This window comes from Oncorhynchus masou, chromosome 22, assembly GCF_036934945.1.
Source record: "Oncorhynchus masou masou isolate Uvic2021 chromosome 22, UVic_Omas_1.1, whole genome shotgun sequence".
NCBI classification, from domain to species: Eukaryota; Metazoa; Chordata; class Actinopteri; order Salmoniformes; family Salmonidae; genus Oncorhynchus; species Oncorhynchus masou.
The window spans coordinates 17,265,306-17,273,939 of NC_088233.1; positions in this window are offsets into that span (position 1 = coordinate 17,265,306).

Sequence of the window (8,634 nt, forward strand, 5' to 3'; positions counted from 1 at the left end):
GCAAAAGAGCAAAAATAAATAACAATACGGGGATGAGGTAGTTGGGTGGGCTATTTACAGATGGGCTAGTGAGTAGTTTGCAAGCGCTATGACGTAATCGTTTCAAGTTTACAACCAATGTTGGGAGAGTAGTCTGTCTGAAGAGCACCCTCCACGAACTGCCCAAGAAAATCTGTCATGATTCCCAAACCTAGTGCTGCTGGTCTGGGATTGCCGAGACCACTCGCTCTCTGAACTGATATGACCACAGAGTCCTGTGTGAACAGTAACCTTAGGCAGAACATAACTCTTCAGGTTGACTCTTAGACCTCCATATCACACAGAGCCAACCTCATGACCACCACCTCTCAGCTATTCATGCCCCCACTTAAGTGTACTACATCCCTGTGTGGTGCCCTTGAGCAAAGCACTTACAGTGGTTGTTACTCTGCTTTCCAAGGACGTCTAAGGGGGAGTTGAGATATGCAAAAAATATGTATATAATTCACACATGCTTATTAATACACACTTGAATGTGTGAAATAGAACAAATATGAGCACCAATCGAATAAAATTGTATTTGTCACATGCTTGGTTAACAACAGGTGTAGACTAACAGTGAAATGCTTACTTACAGGCCCTTCCCAACAATACAGAGAGAGAAATAATAGAAGCAATAATAAATGCACAATGAGTAGCAATAACCTGGCTATATACACAAGGAACAAGTACCGAGTCCATGTGCAGGGGTACGAGGTAGTTGAGGTAGATGGATAACTAGGAATAAAGTGACTAGTCAACAGGACAGGACAAATAAACAGCAGTGTATGGGATGAGTGAAAAAAGTTAGTACAAAAAAGGGTCAATGTAGATAGTTAAATATTTCACCAAATAACTAGCCGGACTATTTATCAGTCTTATGGCTGGGGGTATAGTCTGTTAACTGTCCTGTTGGTTCCAGACTTGGTGCATCGGTATCACTTACTGTAGCATAGAAAACAGGCTATGACTTGGGTGGTTGGAGTCGTTGACAATTTTGAAGGCCTTCCTCTGACACCACCTGGTATAGAGGTCCTGGATGGCAGTGGGTTCAGCCACAGTGATGTACTACGCACTACCCTCTATAGTGTCTAGCAGTCAGGTGCCAAGCAGCTGCCCTACCAAGCGATGATGCAGCCAGTTAAGATGCACTCAATGGTGAAGCCGTATAACTTTTTGAGGAGCTGAGGGCCCATGCCAAACTTTGTTGGTGCTCGCCTGTAAGTACATTTGTTTATTGTTGTTCATTTTCATGTTTCTGTAAAATATGAAGAATTTAGTTAGCTATTAGCTACTTTGCATCAGCTTCAGTGCTATTCTCCCTGGGGACACCTAGCTTAGCAATATCAAGCATACAGTTGCATTCTAATAACTTTATTTTATATTTGATTCGAGATTGAGTACTCATTCCTTAATTCATACATTTAGTGCAGTTATTGTGTAAGACATTCTGTGCTCTATGCTACTGTAACTGAAAACAGGTACTTTGTTTTTGTTGCAGTTTCAAACTGTGATTCAAGTCAACTTACAAAATGGCACCCTGCTTCTAAAATAATTATTTGAATGAGTGTTTAGCTAACTGGATAAGGGCTACTGTTAGCGAGTTTAGTACAGACGCATCAGACCCTCCGGTCTTGTCTCAAAGCACTATGATTACCTCCCCGTGCAGAAGGGGTGTGCATCCTTATTAGTCACAAAGGAAATACGTGTTTGCGGGAACACTAACGAGAGCTCCCTGTGTACTTTCATTAAACCACTGCCCCTCTATATGAATGCCATTCCTCACATCTCAGCCTTATGAGAAATATTACAGTATGATATACCTAACTCTTAGTTGATGTAGTGGCAGACAGTGTTTTATTTCTCAAATATCCAACCCCCTTTACCTTTACTCAATGATGGGGCGGCAGGGTAGCCTAGTGGTTAGAGCGTTGGACTAGTAACCGGAAGGTTGTGAGTTCAAACCCCCGAGGTGACAAGGAACAAATCTGTCGTTCTGCCCCTGAACAGGCAGTTAACCCACTGTTCCCAGGACGTCATTGAAAATAAGAATGTGTTCTTAACTGACTTGCCTGGTTAAATAAAGGTAAAGTTATTTATTTATTTTTTAAATGATGATTTGTATGGAATGGTCTGCCTACCCATGTGAGAGACGCAGACTCAGTTTCAACCTTTAAGTCTTTCCTGAAGACATCTCTTCAGTAGGTCCTATGATTGAGTGTAGTCTGGCCCAGGAGTGTGAAGGTGAATGGAAACCGTCATTTCTGTCTCTGCCTGGCTGGTTCCCCTCTCTCCACTTAAGTATGCTCTCTCTAATTCTCTCTTTCTTTCTCTCTCTCAAAGGACCTGAGCCCGAGGACCATGCCTCAGGACTACCTGGCATGATGACTCCTTGCTGTCCCCAGTCCACCTGGCCGTGCTGCTGCTCCAGTTTCAACTGTTCTGCCTGTGGCTATGGAACCCTGACCTCTTTACCAGACGTGCTACCTGTCCCAGACCTGCTGCTTTCAACTCTCGAGACACAGCAGGAGCGGTAGAGATACTCTCAATGATCAGCTATGAAAAGCCAACTGACATTTACTTCTGAGATGCTGACCTGTTGCATCCTCGACAGCTACTGTGATTATTATTATTTGACCATGCTGGTCATTTATCAACATTTGAACATCTTGGCCATGTTCTGTTATAATCTCCACCCGGCACAGCCAGAAGAGGACTGGCCACCCCTCATTGGGGCTGTGTAGCCTAGTGGTTAGAGTGTTGGACTAGTAACCAAAAGGTTGCAAGTTCAAACCCCAGACCTGACAAGGTACAAATCTGTCGTTCTGCCCCTGAACAGGCAGTTAACCCACTGTTCCTAGGCTGTCATTGAAAATAAGAAATTGTTCTTAACTGACTTGCCTAGTTAAATAAATGTTTAAAAAATAGCCTGCTTCCTCTCTAGGTTTCTTCCTAGGTTCTGGCCTTTCTAGGGAGTTTTTCCGAGCCACCGTGCTTCTACACCTTCATTGCTTGCTGTTTGGGGTTTTAGGCTGGGTTTCTGTACAGCACTTTGATATTTCAGCTGATGTAAGAAGGGCTATATAAATACATTTGATTTGATTTTATGATAACACTGACTTGATGAACACACACCAGCAATTGCCCACCATAGACCTATGTTAATTTTGGCAGGTATAATCATCATTATACTTAATCTAAACAGAACTAATTCATCTTCTAGAGACACACAAAGGATTGTTATGTGGAACATCCCCTGGATTCCTGTAAAAACCTATCCATCCTTTCTTCCTCCCTCCTTCTACAATGTCAGTACAACAGAGACACAAGCCAGCCATAACTCTGATCCATTATATTCACAATGGGACTCTGGGTGAAATGTAATGAAACCTGCCATAGCTAATAAATGTGTATGCAGTATCTTAGTCAGTACAACTGCTGCCTGCCAGAAATCACATCCTATCATGACAACGATAAGTACTGTGTATACTACCATAAGTTCCATGTTACAGTATACAGTACACACAGGTTTGATTGATCTGAGCCCATGCAGTCTCTGCACTAGCACTTTGACAAGCAGTTGACAAGCCTTCCGTTAAAGGAAAGATTGGAGTGTCTATTTTTGGACTTTTAAATAAATGACATACCCATTGATTCTTGATGTCTCACAAGCTTGGTAAAACTGTCGGACCCAAAATATACTCCATTCTTTGAAATATATGTAATTGTAAACAAATATTTTATAGCCTCAAAACATGGCTAAAACTATAGTTGTGATGTCATGGACGATCAGTTCTTGCATTACTTAGCTCTGTCTATGAATTTGAGAGTGGTTCCATTTCTTCAGCCCCATCCCTCAGCCATTTACCAAATCAGTGACCGGGTGACCCCTTAGGCTTTGTTTAAATAGCACATTACCACATTACAGTAAATGTATGGGTTTTGTACAAGATGGGCGCCTCATTCCTGTACTGTATGACTGGTTGCCTACATATGGTCTAGTTAGTTGGCACCATGCTGTGACGGTGAGACTCAGTGGCAGTCAGTGGGTCAAATCAGTGGGGAAGCCAGAAGAAAAAGCCATATTACAACCTGTTACTAAAGGCAGAGACAATAAGAAGACACAGTGGCAGAATAAATTTAACCACACCTTTGTTTCATCACAAAACCAGAGAGCAACCTCTTTCTGGTAAAGTCCACAAAGCATAATGCATGTAACAAACAGTAACATGACCTACAGCATGGTCAAGCAAGTTAATGTTTACGATATTTTCTGACAACTACACAACTATTGATTTAGAACCACAGAGAGTTACCGCAAGTCGTAAAGAAAACAGGAGCTGCCTCCACTATTCCAGCACCATTTCAACTTCGATATATCAGCATCATAAAAGGAACTCTGCTTAGTCTAATAGAGAGACAACTAAAATATATAAAAACAATTTAGTCCAATCAACGTAAGTTAAATATGATGTGGCTGTCCATGTTTCTGATGGCCAATGCCATCCTCCTGTCTTTCGTGATGACAAAACGGTCTATGACCGTCATACAGTACACACTGAGTTTTTGTTGTCTTAGGCTACCTGGCTATAATGCTTGCTTGCTAGCCAAATTTCCTTTCATGGTCAATGTCAGCTAATTAACATTAGCTTTATACAGTACATTTAGCTACAGTGGCTGTAGCATTTTTCCTATTTTGTTGCCTTACAACCTAGAATTAAAAATGATTTTTGGGTGGTTTGTATCATTTGATTTGTAAAACAACTGAAAACTTCAGCGTGCATAACTATTCACCCCCATAAAGTCAATAGTTTGTAGAGCCACCTTTTGCAGCAATTACAGCTGCAAGTATCTTGGGGTATGTCTCTGTAAACCTGGCACATCTAGCCACTGGGATTTTTGCCCATTATTCAAGGCAAAACTTCTCCACCTCCTTCAACTTAGATGGGTTCCGCTGGTGTAGAGCAATCTTCAAGTCAACATTGTGTCAATGTGATTACTCATATCAAAATCCTTAGCTGACATCTAGGTATTGGGTGTGTCTCGGCCTTTCCAAGGCATTTAAATGTTTCCCCTTAAACCACTCAAGTGTTGCTTTAGCAGTATGCTTAGGGTTATTATCCTGCTGGAAGGTGAACCTCTGTCCCAGTCTCAAATCTCTGGCAGACTGAAACAGGTTGACCTCAAAAATTTCTCTGTATTAGTACCATCCATCATTCCTTCAATTCTGACCATTTTCCCAGTCCCTGCCAATGAAAAACATCCCCACAGCTTGATGCTGCCACCATCATGCTTCAATGTGATTTTTGGGATTTTTTTTCTCATTTTGTCTGTCATAGTTGAAGTGTACCTATGATGAAAATTACAGGCCTCTCATCTTTTTAAGTGGGAGAACTTGCACAATTGGTGGCTGACTAAATATTTTTTTGCCCCACTGTATATACTGAGATCATGTGACAGATCATGTGACACTTACATGAAGTCCACCTGTGTGCAATCTAATTATGTGACTTCTGAAGGTAACTGGTTGCACCAGGTCTTATTTGGGGGCTTCATAGCAAAGGGGGTGAATACATATGCACACACCATTTTTACATTTTTTATTTTTAAGAATTCTTTTAAATAAGTCTTTTTTCCATTTCATTTCACCAATTTGGACAATTTTTTGTATGTCCATTCCAAATAAAAATCTGTTTAAATTACAGGTTGTAATGCAACAAAATAGGAAAAATGCCAAGGAGGATGAATACTTTTGCAAGGCACTGTACATATTGAACTTCCATCCTATCAGGCCAGGGGCACAATGTATGAATTAAGGGTTGGATCAGAATCTCCGTTATAATCATTGGCCAGTATGGAGAATTAAGTAAAACCACAAGTCCAAATCCCTATCTCCAACCATTGCTAATTTCAGAAAGGGTACGATTTTAACTAGCTAAAGTTGCAACATTTCAAGTTGTTTCTGTCAATGGCATATACTCTCGATTAGATTTGGTAGGAGTGATGCCAAATCCAACCTGGCTTCCATTGACACTTTGTTTCAGTGCACCAGGACCATTCACAGTTGAGCTCACTCAGTTTAGTTATATGCTCATTGGATATTTATTTATACTTTTTTTAATCAAGGGAGGCCAGATGCTCACTGGCTTCCCTTGCATTCAATGCTATGGGCTGCAACAATGCCATGCTCTTTTGGACCAGACAGCATCAACTAGATGGCCTAACCATACAGAAACAGAGGGGCACTGTTTTGCTCGCTCGGATGCAATCTCCGTTGAGATACAGTATATTCAGCCTCTTGCGAATTGAAGGAAAAGTATGAAACGCAGAGAAGATAAATTGTATATATATTTTTATTTGTTTTTTGGGGAAGCCTGGCTTCCCTTGGCATCCATGAATACACGTCAGTGGGGGGCAGAGACATAGAGAGGCCTCTGTACTGCACTGATTAGTCTTCATTCTATGACGAGAGAGGAGCAATCATCATGTGTGTCTAATGCTTTATTCCCCCTCTGATTTCTACTGCCTCTGAGAGACATCCATTGTTTATGTGAGAGCAACAAGGAGACTGGACGAGGGCTACGGGTCTTTTTTCTTCAGTCTGTTAGTTGCCATAGACGACAAGCAAGCAGACTCATATGGGGAATGGAAAAGCTATCCACTTTTTTCCCTCAGCATGTAGCCACAACTGTACTATTGGAGGGAACAATAGACAGCTGGGCATAGAGACATCTAAATTATCTTTCAAAATGTACAGTCTAAATTGCTCATCAAAAATACAATATAAAGAATCTCAAGTTATTTCTTGATGGCGATACAGGTGTTTGTATCCACTACCATTGCAGTCTATCAGTAAACAGCTGAAGATTCCAAAGACAAGGCACCAGTGATAGTACTCTGTATATATTCTACATACCAATGAAGCTTGTCTTTTCTTTCACTCACTTCCTGAACCCAAATGCCAAGAGTTTAAAAGGCTGCCTTGTTTAGGACTAAGCTCTCATCTCCTCTCATCTCTTTGGCCTGATCATCAAAAACCCTATCCACTTCTTACAGTCCTAAAAGGGTTTCTTCGGCTGTCTCCATAGGATAACCCTTTGAAGGACCCTTTTTTTCGAGGTTGAACCCTTTTGGTTCCAGGTAGATGTCTTTTGGGTTCCATGTAGAATCAAAAAGGATTCTCCTATGGGGACAGCCGAAGAACCCTGTTGGTTCCATGGAGATGTCTTTTGGGTTCCATGTAGAATCAAAAATGATTCTCCTATGGGGACAGCCGAAGAACCCTTTTGGTTCCATGGAGATGTCTTTTGGGTTCCATGTAGAATCAAAAAGGATTCTCCTATGGGGACAGCCGAAGAACCCTTTTGGAATTATTTTTTTGTAAGAGTGTATACATCTGTCATCAACATCAACTGAATCACTGAATCAGTGTTTTGTGCTGTTTGTTGTCATAATGGCTTAAGATCTTGAAGAACTTGGCCAAACTTTGAGAGTAGCCTCTCTATCACAACATCGACTGATTGACATATCCACAGTGAGGAGGAACAGATCCCCTTTGTTCCTGTAAGGCAGCTGGGAGAAGCTAAGCCTTCCGAAAATCCTTCCTAATGAACAAACACACATGCCAAAGGCTCCAGGGACCTCTGATTAATCACATCATAACGATCAGTGAATTTACTGTTAGCACGGCGCCATTAGACGACGGTAGGAACACTTAGAAAAAAGGGTTCTAAAATGGTTATTCGGCTGTACCCATAGGAAAAACCCTTTTGGTTCCAAGTAAAACACTTTTTGGTTCCAGATATAACCCTTTTGCGTTCCATGTACCAGAGGTGTGGACTCGAGTCACAAATTTGATGACTTGCAACTCGACTTGAACACCAATTACTCATGACTTGACTTGGACTTGAGCCTTGTGACTCGACCTGACTTGATACCCTCCACCCAAGCCCAAATATTAAAAATGATGCTATTAAGAAAATTACAGACAGAGGCGCAACAATTTCCAACTTTGTTCGACATTTGAAGCTGCACAAATAACATTAAGTCGTGGCAATTTTTTTTATTTTTTTATTTTACCTTTATTTTACTTGGCAAGTCCGTTAAGAACAAATTCTTATTTTCAATGACGGCCTAGGAACAGTGGGTTAACTGCCTAATATAGATGACAGCTATATATTTTATTACTTTACTAGTGTATTATGTAGGCTAACGTAACGTTAAATCAATGAGCCTCCACACAGTCAGTCAGTGCGGGAACGTGATCATTGCACCCAAGATTGAGCTACAACTGGCTAGGCAGTTGGTAGCCTAAATCCTGTCTGATGTTACTGCTGTTCTTCAAACCATTGACATAGAGTGTGTGTGTTAAGGTTGGGTGGTTGTGTACAAGCCTACATCGCCCGATTGCGCTCCATAGCGATCACTATGGGGGTTGTCTTATGGCTACCTTTGTATTTCCATGGAAATATAACGTTTATTTGGAAAGTAATAAATATATAGATATTTTTAAAAGCATTCATGATTTGCGTAAATGTAATATACTAACTATTACTCTTGTTAAAAATATGAAATGGTATTACATTTGGTGAAGTGCACATTATGACTTGTTTTGGA